Source organism: Notothenia rossii (assembly GCF_949606895.1).
Source record: "Notothenia rossii genome assembly, chromosome: 2".
NCBI lineage: Eukaryota > Metazoa > Chordata > Actinopteri > Perciformes > Nototheniidae > Notothenia > Notothenia rossii.
In genome coordinates, this window is record NC_136904.1 from 80,683,912 (window position 1) to 80,698,577 (window position 14,666).

The window sequence follows — 14,666 nt, forward strand, 5'->3', positions numbered from 1 at the left end:
AGGTATAAATTGTTCTCACCAGTGAAGAAGGAAGTGGAAGGGCAGCTTCCTCTTTGTTGACGCTGGGCATCATGGGAGGGAGAGGAGAATCGATTTGCAAACAATGGAGAAGGGGCTGTTGGAGGGCGGTTGGAGGGCAGACAGGAGGCGGTACGGAGGAAGGATTGAAGTGCTGTCTGGATATTAGAGGCTGGATGAGAGAAAGTGAAGTTTAGGAAAAATATTGATGGTTGGAGACAGGCAGGAAGTACAGGGACCACCTCTCTTGGTCTCCTGTAAATCAGCATTGTTCTGTGTTTCTTTGTCGTTTGTTGTTCCCACTTTCCCACAGCTTCATCAACTTAGGGGTTTCCACGATGTTTCACATAATGATACATGTCCTTTCCTCAAATGCAAAACCACTTAGGCCAGTCGCCTCTTCTTTGATTAATTTCTTCCTGTATAATTACTAAAAAATAAAATAAAATGGTGATGATCCAAGAATAAATCAATGAGTGTTAAAAAGACCCTATTGTGTTTTTTTTTGTTTCCCCTTTCATGTTGTGGATGTCTGTGCATGTAAATGGTCTGCAAATGTAAACAAACTTCAGCAATATAGTGACATCACAATGCAACACATGTACTTCTATTGGTTGGACCTGCATCAAATTGTACGTGATGGGCTAAGGGGTGGGACATCTCTCAGCGGTTGACCAATCACAACATCACAACAGAGCCGACCAGCTAACTGATCAGAGCAGACTGGGCTCTGGTTTCAGACACAGAAAGCACAGGCAGTGAGAAAAATACAGCACTTTTTGAACATTCAAGGATGTAAACAGTGACAGTAGAGCAGGGGTGGGTGGGGAACCTTTTTCCTCTCAAGGGCCATTTCAATTTTTTCAACATCCTCCGAGGGCCGTACAAATGATTGACCTCTGCTTAAAAATACTAAAATCACAGCCAATTCATTTGGCCTTTCTTTCATGCTGTGCAAAGAAAAAACAACCTCTTGATCCAGATATCTTACCAATGCATGACTCGCGTATTCACGTGCACGGTTGTGGCATGACCACCAAAACAGAAAGATATGGACACAAGATGTGTGCAAATGTATTTAGTTTCCTATCCATGTGGACATGATTTAGGTGGTGGGGGACCTAACCTCCGCGGGGCATGCTCCCCCGGGAAGATTTTGTTTTTTAATGTTGAAGTTAAAAGCATCAATCTGGTGCACTTTGAGAGCAACATCATTAGATCTATGGATACATCTCTCAACACCCATATGAAACAGAACTGTAAGCAGATTTATTTTTCTATATGGATATTTTACAAATCGCTCCTTTTTCAAACTGTATTCTTGTTTATTAATAACAACTTTTTTTTTACTGTCATATAGTATTTTATACCTGTTTACTTTATTCTCTTATTTTTTTATAACTATAATGATCATATAAAGACGTGCCTTTACCTCGCTGGTTGTAGAAAAAGCTTCTTATATTCGTTTGCATAGCTAGCTAACCAGATGCTAATAACAACAAAGTTATTGATCAGTATGACAGATGAACAGATCGCCACTGGGCTTTCAACTAAAGACACAGACACGCAAAAACTGCGGCATGTCTACAGCTCCTTATGGGTACTGCAATTAATGAATTGCCGGAGTGGCGATCTGGTGCTCTCTGTCAGAACTGCACCCCTATCAAACGAGACATAATACCACTGACACGTTAGGCTCGTGTTGTGTTCCAGGACCCTGACCTTGGCTAGGAAAAACAGGCACTCTCTTGTTTAATTTTTTTGCGGTCTAGATTTCTCAAATGTTTTTATTTTTTGCGTGTTCTTATAAATTATCTCGAGGGCCGTACCAAATTGTCTCGCGGGCCCCTATACGGCCCGGAGGCCGGAGGTTCCCCACCCCTGCAGTAGAGGCACAAAATACAACCTAAAACTGAGCATATTATCACAAACGTTGTGTTTGCATTTGGTGCATGACAGATAGAGTACTGTGGTAATTCAGAGCTTCTTCCTAAAAAAAAGTACTGTAAACAATGCCTGTGAGAGCGATTACAATGAATAAAAACAATAAAGTAGTTAATGTGCTCAGTATCGCTTGGAGCAGAGTTTGTTAATGTTGTTAGTGGCCCTTTACACATAGTTCAGTAAGGTTTACAAAGGTATGTTGATTAGAACAGCTTAAGGATAAGAGCTTATTTTCTGAAAAAGTGAGTGTTTTGACAACGTGTATTGCTCACTGGTGCACAGTAGACCCTGGGAAGCAGTAAGGCGTTGTTAATGGACTTATAATGGAAATCAAAACAAAAGGAGGATGGAATTGGGAAATGTTTGATAAAAATGCATGAAGGGTGACTAAGGTTGCTGAGGAATGCCATGTAAGACGGAACAACATGTGTACGTATCGCTCAGGACAGGAAGAGCTGCCTGAAGGGCTGGAGGTGGATTTCAGAGGAGGGTAACACCCTGGTCTCTATCAGGGGAACACAGGGCCCGAAACAGGATGATTTCATGCCTCCAGGTCCTCAAAGTCAGCCAGCCGCCCAACACAATGTTATCTACGGATAGGAGGGCCGGCACACACGGTCAACCATCCACTGACAAGAGTTTCTCACACTTGTTCAGCGGGTAAGAGAAATGATTTACTATTCAATGTTGTTGCCTCAAACAAAGCAAGAGTCACTTTCACAATGATCAGGACCAACAGGAAGTCATAAAACAGGGCAATGGTCAAGTCTATGAGAAAGAGAATATGCTAAGCTGCCCCAAAAAATACAAAACAACAATGAATGATTTTATTTCAATTGTCAAATCAGCTGTAAAACTGCCTCACTTATTATGTATTTATTTGACTTAGAGTAAGTCCAGTCAAAGCTTCAGTGGGGAGGAAGAGGCCTTATTGAAAGCCTGAATGGCCTTCTCGTTGCCCTTGGCCGGTGACTGCATGTAGCACGTCTGCAGGACTTGATGAACAATGCCGTCCTTTCAGTCACTGTTTGTTTTCAGGGATGTATGGTGGGCACATAAACACACATACACCCCTTGTCTGTCTTCAATGGCTATACACACATACAACATATGGACAAAGTCAATCTGTTCACACACACACACACACACACACAGCACCCGTCTGTCCTCATGTCTGAGTTAGTCAGTCGTCTTGGGTAAAGGGTCTTGTAGATATCCCTCTTCCTGCATTTGTTTAGTCCGCTCCTTCTACACGACTGCACACTGGGATGCTGTAATGCCACAGAAGTGACCAAGGGGAAAATATAATAAGAGTTTGTGTTTCCTCCCTCTCTCTATATATCTTGATAACCTTGTTCTTAGTAGGGCGGAGGAGGAACTGACAAGGTTTTGTTTGCTTTCATTTTGTTAAACCATCCGTTACTGACTCTGCATAAAGAAACACAGTAATCTTATAAAAACTCTAGAATAAAAACACTGATAGGTTTGAAATACAGTCTGACTGATACTGGATATTTGAGGCCAACAGATTCATTTCATGGCAGATATTTTTGACTGAAAAACATCGGTAATGACGAATCTGTTGTGTCCCATTAAACAGTGAAAGTGAATGAGCATGCCCAATACCAGGATCCTGAAACTGAAGCAGCCAAATGGCATTCAGCTGTTGATGCATGTCACAGAACAGATATCAGACCAATCGAAAAAGCAGAGGAAGTTTCATGAAATACATAAGGGCACATTTGTAATAGCTGCTACTATGTATGCACATTCAGTCACTCATTCATGCATCCACACACAAACACTAAAAAAACACTTGACCTATAAGCCAAATGTTAACCTTGTATATTAAAAAAACTGTGGTTGCTATTGAGTGGGGACAAAATAAATGTCACACACACACATTGATGAGGGAGGCGGATGATATGGGACATGCTATTCCACATATCTGATGTGTTTTAAACCTTGAGAGCACTGAGGAAGCTTTAAAATGAAGACACAGACACATAATGTGGGTCACACATGTCTGACCCACATGTGTCTTCATAGGCTCTTCGTTCATCATCATATCCTCCAGTCCGGGACAGCATTTCAGTCAGCAGCAGAGTAAGAGGTCAGTCGTTCAGAATAGCATCAGTCTAATTTGGTGGATAGATTTGAAAACAGATGAGTGTCCACAATAAACAACAAAGGACTGACTGTCTGCCTGTCAGCTTCTCACAATCCTCCACCTGTTGCCCCAAAGCTCTGTCACCCTAAAAGGAGCAAAAATCTCAGACAATCATTTTTGCTGCGCTTGACCATGTGCTTTCTTCTCTGGGTAAACAGAGTAGCACTGGTTTTATAATAACCTGGTTTGAATGGTAAAGAAGAGATGACAGTGAAGATTAAATGTTATTTTGCACTGAGAACAAATAAACACATGTCACTTGTCCTGTGCTGACAAGAGGAACAGTAGAGAACTCCCATATCAATGTAACTTCTTCAAACTTCATAAAAGTTTGGAATAAGGTCACAAATCGATGTATTAATTGATAACAAAGAATTCATTCATGCATTATTGAAAAAAATAAGGAATCAGGGAAGACTTTTGTAATACTTTTTGTTGTACCAACTATGTGTACAATATTTGCAACATATATATATATATATATATATGCCGTTAAAAACTGTGCAATTTATACCTGGCTGCTAAATCCTCAGAACTGTTACAGGGTGTGTATTGTTGTAAAATGTGTAACTTATTTTTATAATTTTTGTAAAATGTGTAACCTTTTTATTATAATTTCTTTTTTTATCCTTTTTCTATGCATGCTTAGGTAACATTAAGCTGTCTTATACTCTTTTCTGCTGTAACAATGTAAATGTCCCCTCTGTGGGACTAATAAAGGTATTCTGATTCTGATCTGAACAGTGCAACAGGATGTTTTTCCCTAAAGACAACATGTCACCAGTAAGTGAGCAAAGTACAGTAAATTAGTTTAATTGACAGGAAGTCTGCCACAACAACATGTCAGTGACTTTGACTGAGTTTGTGCTGACATACCGTAGAGCAGTGGTTCTCAACTGGTAGGTCGCGACCCAAAAGTGTTTTTTTTTTTCTTTGGGGGGAAAAAACTCAAACTTTTATTTTGAAGGCCCAATTTTCTAACGCTGTGCATGCAGTAGGCGTTGGACTGGACGTACCGGAGACCAGTAGTCACGTAGTGATCATCTTCTCAATAAAACATCTTTGCTGATGTTTTTTCGAGTCTTCTGGCCAATCAGAATCAAGATTGTAGCCGGAAGTCCCCACGGAGAATAACTTTGGGGTAGAACTATTCTTTATACATCCATGGGTACAACTTCAGATAAAAATGAACAAATAATGAAATATGATCCCCGGTTTGATGATTGAAAGGTCACAGAACAATGGGGGCTATCTACCCTTACCCACAATTTAAAGTATTTCACACAGACTATCTCCTCTTTGCTCTTCTCTCTGTGAGGAGCAGCAAGCTGTCAGAACTAAGTGAAAAACAAACAATGGCCTAAAATATTATTAATATGTCGGGTAGTAATAGATTTATTTATTTTCTTCTCAGAGTGTACCAGAATCCCCCCAGACCCCCATTCTGGGGATGGGTTTTCAGCATGCGTGCCTTTTTATACAGTTCAGCTTTGATTCCATCATCTCATAAACCTTTTTTAAAAGCAGACTTTAGTTCTGTGAAGGGATATATGCACTGTAATTCACTTTAATGAATATTGTAGGCCTACGCTGAAAGCGTATATTACAGCACGATTTTTTGTTGAATAGATTTGAGTGCTTCAAAATGTTGGGTCGCGATTTATTGACCAAGTAAAAAGTGGGTCCCGAGGCCAGACCAGTTGAGAACCACTGCCGAAGAGTATGTGTTTGCTTTAACCAAAACAACCTCTAGATTCTCTTCCCACTGGAGTTTCACTGTAATGCTGCATTTTGCTGTCATGAAAGCAGATTACACGAGTTAGTGATGGCCGCTCAGGAGCACGTGTCCATCAAGCCTGGCCTCCCTGAGAGGTGAGTGAGGCAGGGCTGAAACGGGTCTGTGACATGAGCAGAATAGCAGGCAGGGGTCAGGCGAGTGGGCGGGTTTGGTGGGTTACACTAATGCATCCTGGCAGTGTGGGCTTTTTCCGTCAAACACTCAAGTACACATACGTTCTCACACACAGGGCACACATACGCAACACAGTTGTTGTCTCCCTCTTGCTCTTGATCTCTCCATAACACACACACATTCAGACCTCATCTTGGCACCGCGGAGAAGCTGAAAGTGATGGGATTAAGTGAAGTCGTGGAACATCACTTCTTTGTTACAAATCACTTCATGCTGTTATTCTGTGCGAATGGTGTTCCACTTCTAAATCCATACTGATGAGCAGCGCAATGGCAACCTCAGATTAAACTTTATGTAATTAGAAATCAGCAACAGCTTTTCCATCCCTTCAAACACCCCATTAAAGGCTGATTGAAGCCTGAGAGGATGTTAGGTGCTCAGTGGGCTTTTGTTTAAGGAAACTAGGAAATCAGGGGCAATTGTAACAGATGAATTGAAAACCTTGATGAGGCTTAAGGAAAAAGTGTGTCTTTTCTTTGGGGTAGCACCCTGACAGTCTTCACTTTTGTTTTATAAGAGCATGAAAGACCTAAATTAATAAAAGTACAATATTTTTGGATGGAGCTGCAGAGTCCAAACTCCTTGTCAGAGATCTCGAAAGGTTTGTCATGAGATCCTTATTGGTTTGTTTTTTCTGCACGCTCAACCATTTTCTCTGCTGCCTGGTCAAAGGAGCAGTTGTTGGAGAGGAGAATTTAGCCTTTCAGATCCCTGATTAGGCCACCAGAACGGAAAGGGGGAAGAACATTTATCAAAGGGCAAGAATGAGGGGTATCTTTGATTCGCTGAAGTAACAATTTACTGGTGACTGAAATGAAACATAATTAAATGAATACTATCGGGTTCATTTATTGACTCTCGTTGAGAAAAACAACAGCACTTTCATAATATTTTATTACCTCCTCCAGGCAAAGGCCTGTGGGGGGTCATGTGTTCGCTTGCCTGTGTGTATCTGTCTCTCTGATGCATAATCATACATACTACTGGACCCATCAGTTTAATATTTTGTGTGCACATTTATGACTTTAAACTCAATGACTTCTTGTTATCGCAGGGATACACAAGTTTTGAGAAATGTATCCTTTTCACTGTTGACTTCTGATAACTGGCATGTCAGTGCTACAAGGGATCAACACCTTCTTTAGTTTGGAAACGTATTTCCTCTAGGGATTAGGAACTGTTCCTGTCCAGATTAGCACACTTCTCATCTAGGATGCAAGTGTGCCGACCGCTTTTCACTGCTTCGTCTCATGCAACAGATTCACTCTCATATAAATCTTTGCAGTTAAGACAATACTGGTTTGTACTCATCGATTTAAAATAATTTACCATCCGAAGCTAATTAGCTTACCCTGGCACAAAGACATAGGGTAGATAGTTGTTCTTGCTCTGTCTCAGTGGTAAAAAAAATAAAAATAACAGGTCTCCAATTTAACCCGGGATATATCCTTGGTCCATATTCTCCACAATGGAAGTTTTTATTGACTCGAGGATGCTATCAACAAGACAAAATGGTAAGCTGAAACAATTTCCTTTCGATTTAGGGTAGTAAGGTTAACACACAAAAATACAACTTGATTATGGTTTAAGATAACTGCTTGGTTAAAGATAGAAAAACATTGTTGGATACATTTTCAAACTGTGATTGTTTTCAGTCTTAATGCTAATCTAAGCTTCTGGCCGTACCTTCACTTTCACCTGACAAACATGAGCGTGGTGGCAGTCCTCTTATCCAACACCAGGCAGGAAAGTCATTCAGCCTATTTCTGAAGTTGTCAAACTATTCCTTTTAAGGGAAATCTTGTATACAAAAAAAGAGATTGAGTTTGACAAACAAACACAGATCTAATGTTGGAAATGATGAATAAAGTCACATCATTAGTAAATGTACATTATAAATGTTCGTGTGAGTTCTCATATCTACTGTGTGCCCTCCACACATAACTACAGCCATTTGAATGCACGTTGGCCCCTTCAGCAAGGATAAATCAAACCCAAAGATTTCCATTATGTAATGCAACATGTATCTGCAGGCAGGTTGCGGAGCAGAGAGATTGTTCTGGCTTAAAACTCACACCTCACATGACAGTTTGATCTAACTCTTTGTTCACATCCTAAGCTTAAGCAAGTAGTTTCAGACCTTGTGGAGGGCTCCTTTTAGAGCAGGAGTGACACGATGAACAAAGCCTGGTACAATATTTCCACCAAAATCTTTTAAGGTAACAATATGAAGCTCAGCACAAGTTCAATCAGGAAGACCAATATCCTCTGGCTGTTACACTTCAATACTCTCTCCTCTATCAATAAGTGATCGGGGGCGTTATTCCCCAGCTATCATTTCCCACCATTTCTCACAAGCCTATCATCGCACCCGCTAGCCCCTTTAAAATCTGCTCTTCCCTCTCTGTCAGTTGTCATTTCAGGTGTCAAACGCGCAACCCTCCTCCACCCCTTCGCCTCCTGTCTCCTAATACAGGGCCAAGCTAAAACCTTCTCCCTTCAGACCGGACCGAACTACTTATCACCACCACCAGTGTCTAGACCCCGGGGGGGTTCATCGGAGCGTTTTTTCCCCTCCTGAATGATCATCCTGCAAACCGGGGCCTAATCGCCAAACATCATTTCATTCACTTGTTATAATCTGTCAATCACTATTCCTTCATATTATGTGTCCCGGTAATAATCATGTATTTCATACATCACGTCTCTCCTGATTGAACTACTAATTGTTTCATCCCACAGGCCATAAGACTATTAAACACCTGAACTTTTGAAACAACATCCATAACATTCATCTGGCTGCTACTTAGAAACTATTTATCTAATATATCATATTCCAATAACTTGTTGCACTATTTCACTATTTTTCGTTTTGTAATTACTTGCACTATTTTTTCAGTTTTTCTGTTTTATTGTATTGCATTGTTGGAGGAGCCTGTGACCTAAGATTTTCATCGTCATAACTACACTGTAGCTATGTTCGTATGAAACAATAAAAACCTTGAACCTTGAACGTACTTTATGTATGTTTTCTTCATTGTTTGCTCAATTTAAATAGATAAATACAATTGTTTGCTTGAACTCTCCTTCAAAATGAGTATACAAACATATGGATAAACACAGAATGGCGTTAGAAACTCATTAAATAATTGTTATGTATTGTTAACTTTGCTATAAAATCTTGCACTGTAAGAATTGTGCAGTGTCTGGTCCTGAACACAGCACAGAACACAGAGCTGTAAACTTTAAGGACCACACAGTAAATAAGAGCATGCTGGAAGTTTACTCCAAGCGGAATTGCCATTGATCCCAGAAAACAATTCCACTTCCTCTCCCGCTGTCGGAGAATGATTCCCAGCAAAAAATAGAGCCCTAGGGATGTAAGGAAAATAAGTGAGGGGGGGGGGGGGGGGGGATAGGAGGAGATGGAGGAGGAGAGACAGAAGGGAGGGCCGTGTGGGGAAACACTCTTGTGATGCCCCTGCTTTTCTTCTCGTGCCCCCTGTGTGGACTAACAGTTTGGTGTTGAGACGAGACTGAGCTCAGATGCCGCCCACGAGAGACAGATGCTGTTGATGTTCACACGAAGAAGAAGAAGAAGAAGAAGAAGAAAGTATTCCCACCATCACACTGAGCCTTTGGTCGTCAGCTCATCTACAACATCACCTGCCAATCATCCACTGAGTTAAAGGTGGATTTAGACAGATAAGGAGAAGCTACTTGATCAGAAACAGACCTCAATACCACTCAAAGCAGGTAAGCCTTAAAGTTATCACATTACAACTTTCCCTTTTTGGTAAACAATGTGAGACCCATACTACCAGAGAATTAAGATTAACATCTTGAAGTGAATGTGAAGTCTGTGTGTGTGTTAGAGCCCCTGACCTCTCTGGCAGGTACAGCAGTACTGTACGCTCTATCTGTCTCTCTCTACCTCCTCTATGCTTATAACTCTCATAAGAGACACATATATTCAAACAAAGTGCAGCCCTGGAGACTTGAGGACACAGAGCCACCAACAATGTGTTTAAACTCTATGAACGATGTGTTACTTCTGTGCTGTCTCAGGGGCTGATTATTAATCTGCGTTTACAAAATGTGTTTCCAACATGTATTAACCAATTCACCAAAGCGTAAATGAATGCTAGAAAATTGATAAAAAATAACTAAAGGAAAATGCACACTTTTGGGGTCAAAGCCACACACTAATGTCATTTAATCTTAAATTCCATAAACCACAGGCTAGATAAGTGTTAAATCAAGTGTTTGTGAAAGTCTTGCAATTAAAAACAATTCCAGATGAAGTATTACTAAAGTACAACTTTTGGTAAGTAAAATTGATAGTATGCTGGTTGAAATGTGTTACATTGCTATACCTTATATATTATCTCATTTAATATGACCTATGTATTAACATGTATGCTGTAGCTGGCCTTGGAGGAGCTGATTCGACCTACTTGATAGGCTACGTTTGACTGTGTATAGGTTAGAATTTATCCTTTTCTATGCTAACATTAAAGAAAAATCATAATCTGAAGAACAACAAGTTACTAAATAAATCAAGTTTTGTGAAAAGCACAATTGTCCCCTCTGAAATGCAGGGTAGTATGAATGAAGTAGCAAAACATATAAATACTTCAGAACGGTACAGTTATTTATTAAAAGTACTTGCTTACTTTCCACATATAGACTACTTAATAAAACAATTTGGTGAGATATTTATATTTCGATAAAAGATAACAACATTTGCCAAAAAAGTGCAGTCTTTTGAATGAGTATCCACAACAAATCCTTGTCAGGGTAACATCAATTACTTCTGTCTCATTGTTTTTCTGTATGAAACCCAAGACACATTAACACCCACAGATAACAACTCACTGTAATACAAAATGAATCCTACTGTCAACAGAGTCATAAAAGATATTTCCAAATATGATTCCAAATGTATTACAAATGTAAAAATCTAAACAACAGGTTATGATTGTGTAAAGTTGCCTCATGCTAAAACAAGATAAAATGTGACAGGCTCACTTATCAAATTATACGATATCCATTACCAAAGATGAATTCATATCAAAGACTTTAAAGATAGTCTTGAAAATAATAAAGATCATAACAAGCCACTCATTTAATCTATCAAGCTATCCAGGAATTTGAGTCGGGAGTGTGTTAGTAAGAATTTCTCTCCATGAAACACCTTGCAGCTGTCTTCGGCTCCAGTGTAATGCCATATGCAGCCAAACAATAGATCATAGCAGACTGTGGGTCTGTGTACAGCAGTGGGCAGATGAAGAGCCAGGCAGCCATGTAAGGTAGCAGCGCCGGCTTCTGCTGGTGTGACTGATATATGGCAGCCTAGATTCACGCCAGCCTGTAAGTGGTGGCAACAGGTGACTCCCATGAGTGTGAAATATTCTCCTCCCCATCCCGCGTCAGATCCACTTTGTATGTCACACTATCCCTATCTCATCCCTCTAACACGCCAATGCCGCTAAACTTAAACATGCTCATCCTTGATTGTAATCCCGACACACATGGGAGAGATATGAACGCCAGTCCTGAGGCTAAACAGCTGCCGCAATGCACACTGGGATTGACCCCCTTCAAAAAGGTCAAGTTTAAAAGCCATGCTTCAGATACAATGGAGGTCTTATAAGATCTAAATGAATGTGCAATGGGCATATCAACGAAATGAATAATCCTATTTTTTTTCCATTATTCACTCCAATAAATAAAACAGCTTTAATCACTCAGAGAATAAGGGTATCAATCAACTGAGTTTAACTGCAGCCTGGGTATGTTTGGCATCCTGAATGCAGGTCTGTTAATGTCAGCTGAGACTGATGCAACCTGTGTATCAATGTGTTCGCGCAGAGCACTTGTGTGGTTGGTCTGACATTCCTTTCCTCGTGCTCCGCTACGGCTGTTCCACTGAAACGTTGCTGAACTGTCACAACACTGCAGAGTGAACTGTAACTGGGAAATAATGTTTAGGTTATAGAGCTGCTGGCAAGGGATTTTTGTTTGGGATCATTTAATATCAGCTTGAAAGTAAAGTGTATCTACCTTAGTTGACGTTACTTAACCAGGGAGTATTTTCTCAGGAGCAACAAAAGAGTAACAAAATACATTTAGTCAGACAATCACACAAACAGCATGCAAGAAACAATTTGTCAGATAACCAACAATTAAGAAAAACTAGAACAAGAGTATATCAAAACATCAGATTATACAGTTTTATTATCTTGAGAAAATTAATAAATCTGGCTTGAGGAAAGTTTGCAGTTTATTCCATGTAATAGGCAATAGCTGAAACTAGAAAAATAGATGTGCAAATATGGAATCTCTAGGTTAGTTATTGGATCTTGTATAACATTTCTAAAAGAGAAAATAGGCTGGTTGGAAGGTTTGCTTATCAGAGTTTTTTCATGAGATTATTAATTTCGATCCATCCAATTTTGTGATGCAGAGAGCAATTGATGTGGAATATGTGCAATTCAGATCACTCTTTGCGCGGCAATGATGCCTTTGACATGTATAATCTTTGATAAAGCATAAAGGGTTTCTACACAGATGAAATACTAATGATTTGGATCCAAATAAAGTATGTTTAAAATGTGGGAGTAATGCAGTAAATCCTCAATGAATGGTTTTACTTTACAAAAAAACAATCAGAGATTTTTTTTACAGCAATCAAATACATTTTTAGGAAAGTATCAAGTGTTTCTTGAGACTATAAATGTATTCCTAATGTAATTCACTCACTGTAGAAAAATGTCCATAAATGTCCAGACCAGAAATTGTACAGACATGTATTTACATAAAATATCCTACAGCAGAATCACTGGGGCAGCTTGCCAGATATGGCTCTTAACAATTGTTTTAATATATAACTTGGTCCCTTAGTCTGGGCCTGTGTGCCCAAATGTGTCCCTTTAGAACAGGGGTGGGGAACCTCCGGCCCCCGGGCCGTATACGGCCCGCGAGACCATTTGGTACGGCCCTCGAGGTAATTTATAAACACACGCAAAAAAGAAAAAAATTAAAGAAATCTAGGCTGCAAAAAAAATAAAAAAGCGAGTGCCTGTTTTTCCTGGCCAAGGTCAGGGTCCTTGAACACAACACGAGCCTAACGTGTCATCACCTGGTATATGTTTCGTCTGACAGGGGTGCAGTTCTGAAGGAGAGCATCAGAACGTCGCTTCAGCCCTTCCAAAAATTGCAGTACCCATAAGGAGCCGTACACATGCCGCAGTTTTTTCGCGGCTGTGTCTTTAGTTGAAAGCCCAGTGGCGATCTGTTCATCTGTCATACTGATCATACAGTCAATAACTTTGTTGTTATTAGCATCTGGTTAACTAGCTATGCTAACGAATATAAGAAGCTTTTTCTCCAACCAGTGAGGTAAAAGCACATCTTTATATGATCATTATAGTTATAAAAAAAACAAGAGAATAAAGTAAACAGATATAAAATAATATATGACAGTAAATAAAAGTTGTTATTAATAAACAAGAATACAGTTTGAAAGGAGAGATTTGTAAAATATCCATAAAGAAAAATAAATCTGCTTACAGTTCTGTTTCATATGGATGTTGAGAGATCTATCCATAGATCTCCTAATGTTGCTCTCAAAGTTCACCAGATTGATGCTTTTAACAAAAACAAAAAATCTTCCCGAGGGAGACCCCCCTGGAGGAGGTGAGGACCCCCCTAGAGGAGGTTAGGTCCCCCCCCCCGACTTAAATCACGTCCATATGGATAGGAAACGAAATACATTTGCACACATCTTGTGTCCATATACTTTCTGTTTTGGTGGTCATGCCACACCGTGCACGTGAATGCATGCACGAGTCATGGTAAGATATCTGGATTAAGAGGTTGCTTTTTCTTTGCACAGCATGAAAGAAAGGCGAAATGAATGGGCTGTGATTTTAGTATTTTTAAGCAGAGGTCAATAATTTGTACGGCCCTCGGAGGATGTTGAAAAAATTGAAATGGCCCTTGAGAGGAAAAAGGTTCCCCACCCCTGCTTTAGAACATGTCAAACACTTTTCAAGAGAACAAATGAGTTTCCTTAATGTGCTTTACTTTCTACTGAATAAGATGAATTCATTTGTCAGTTAATGTAGTTTTTAAGTCTGTGCATTGAGATCATTTTGGAGATTGCTGAAAAATGTTCTTCATCCTTTCAGACACATAGAATAACATTATTGTACTTTATACCATAGGCTGTGTAAATACTTTTCCCTCCACTGATGTCAGTCTAAACATTCCATATTAAAGGGGAAGAAAATGCATATGCAGCCATCTAATTGCCTGTGTGTTTATGAGGACGGCGCAGCGTATCCTGGTCCTCTGTGAGGATCCGGAGTCTGTCAAACACGGCATATGTGCTGAGAGGTACAGATCAGTGGAGGAATGTTTAAATCAACCCTGCCCCCTGTTGTTCTCGGCCTGTGGATGAACTGCAGGCTGTGGGCAACCAGCTAGTGTTGGAAGGTCAGTTTTTAAATTCATCGACGAAAGTATACATTTCATTTGGTCATTTGTTTACTTCTG

At 39.9% G+C, this 14,666-nt stretch overlaps 2 protein-coding genes across 6 annotated transcripts in view; one reads left to right on the forward strand and one right to left on the reverse strand.

Moving 5' to 3' along the window:
- Positions 1-14,666, forward strand: part of LOC307029423 (gap junction alpha-5 protein-like) — a 54,328-nt gene that overhangs the window by 33,615 nt on the left and 6,047 nt on the right. For all 4 annotated transcript variants that reach the window (XM_079665395.1, XM_079665396.1, XM_079665397.1 and 1 more), the window contains exon 2: positions 9,623-9,860. The gene's annotated coding sequence lies outside the window, so the exon portion shown is untranslated. The remainder of the gene's footprint in view (positions 1-9,622; positions 9,861-14,666) is intronic.
- The window catches only part of LOC307029421 (gap junction alpha-8 protein-like), a 36,229-nt gene that overhangs the window by 13,777 nt on the left and 7,786 nt on the right, over positions 1-14,666 (reverse strand). The window contains exon 2 of one of the 2 annotated variants that reach the window (XM_079665390.1): positions 20-190. The gene's annotated coding sequence lies outside the window, so the exon portion shown is untranslated. Of the gene's footprint in view, positions 1-19; positions 816-14,666 lie in introns of those variants that run through there. The other variant, XM_079665389.1, reaches the window with a different exon arrangement.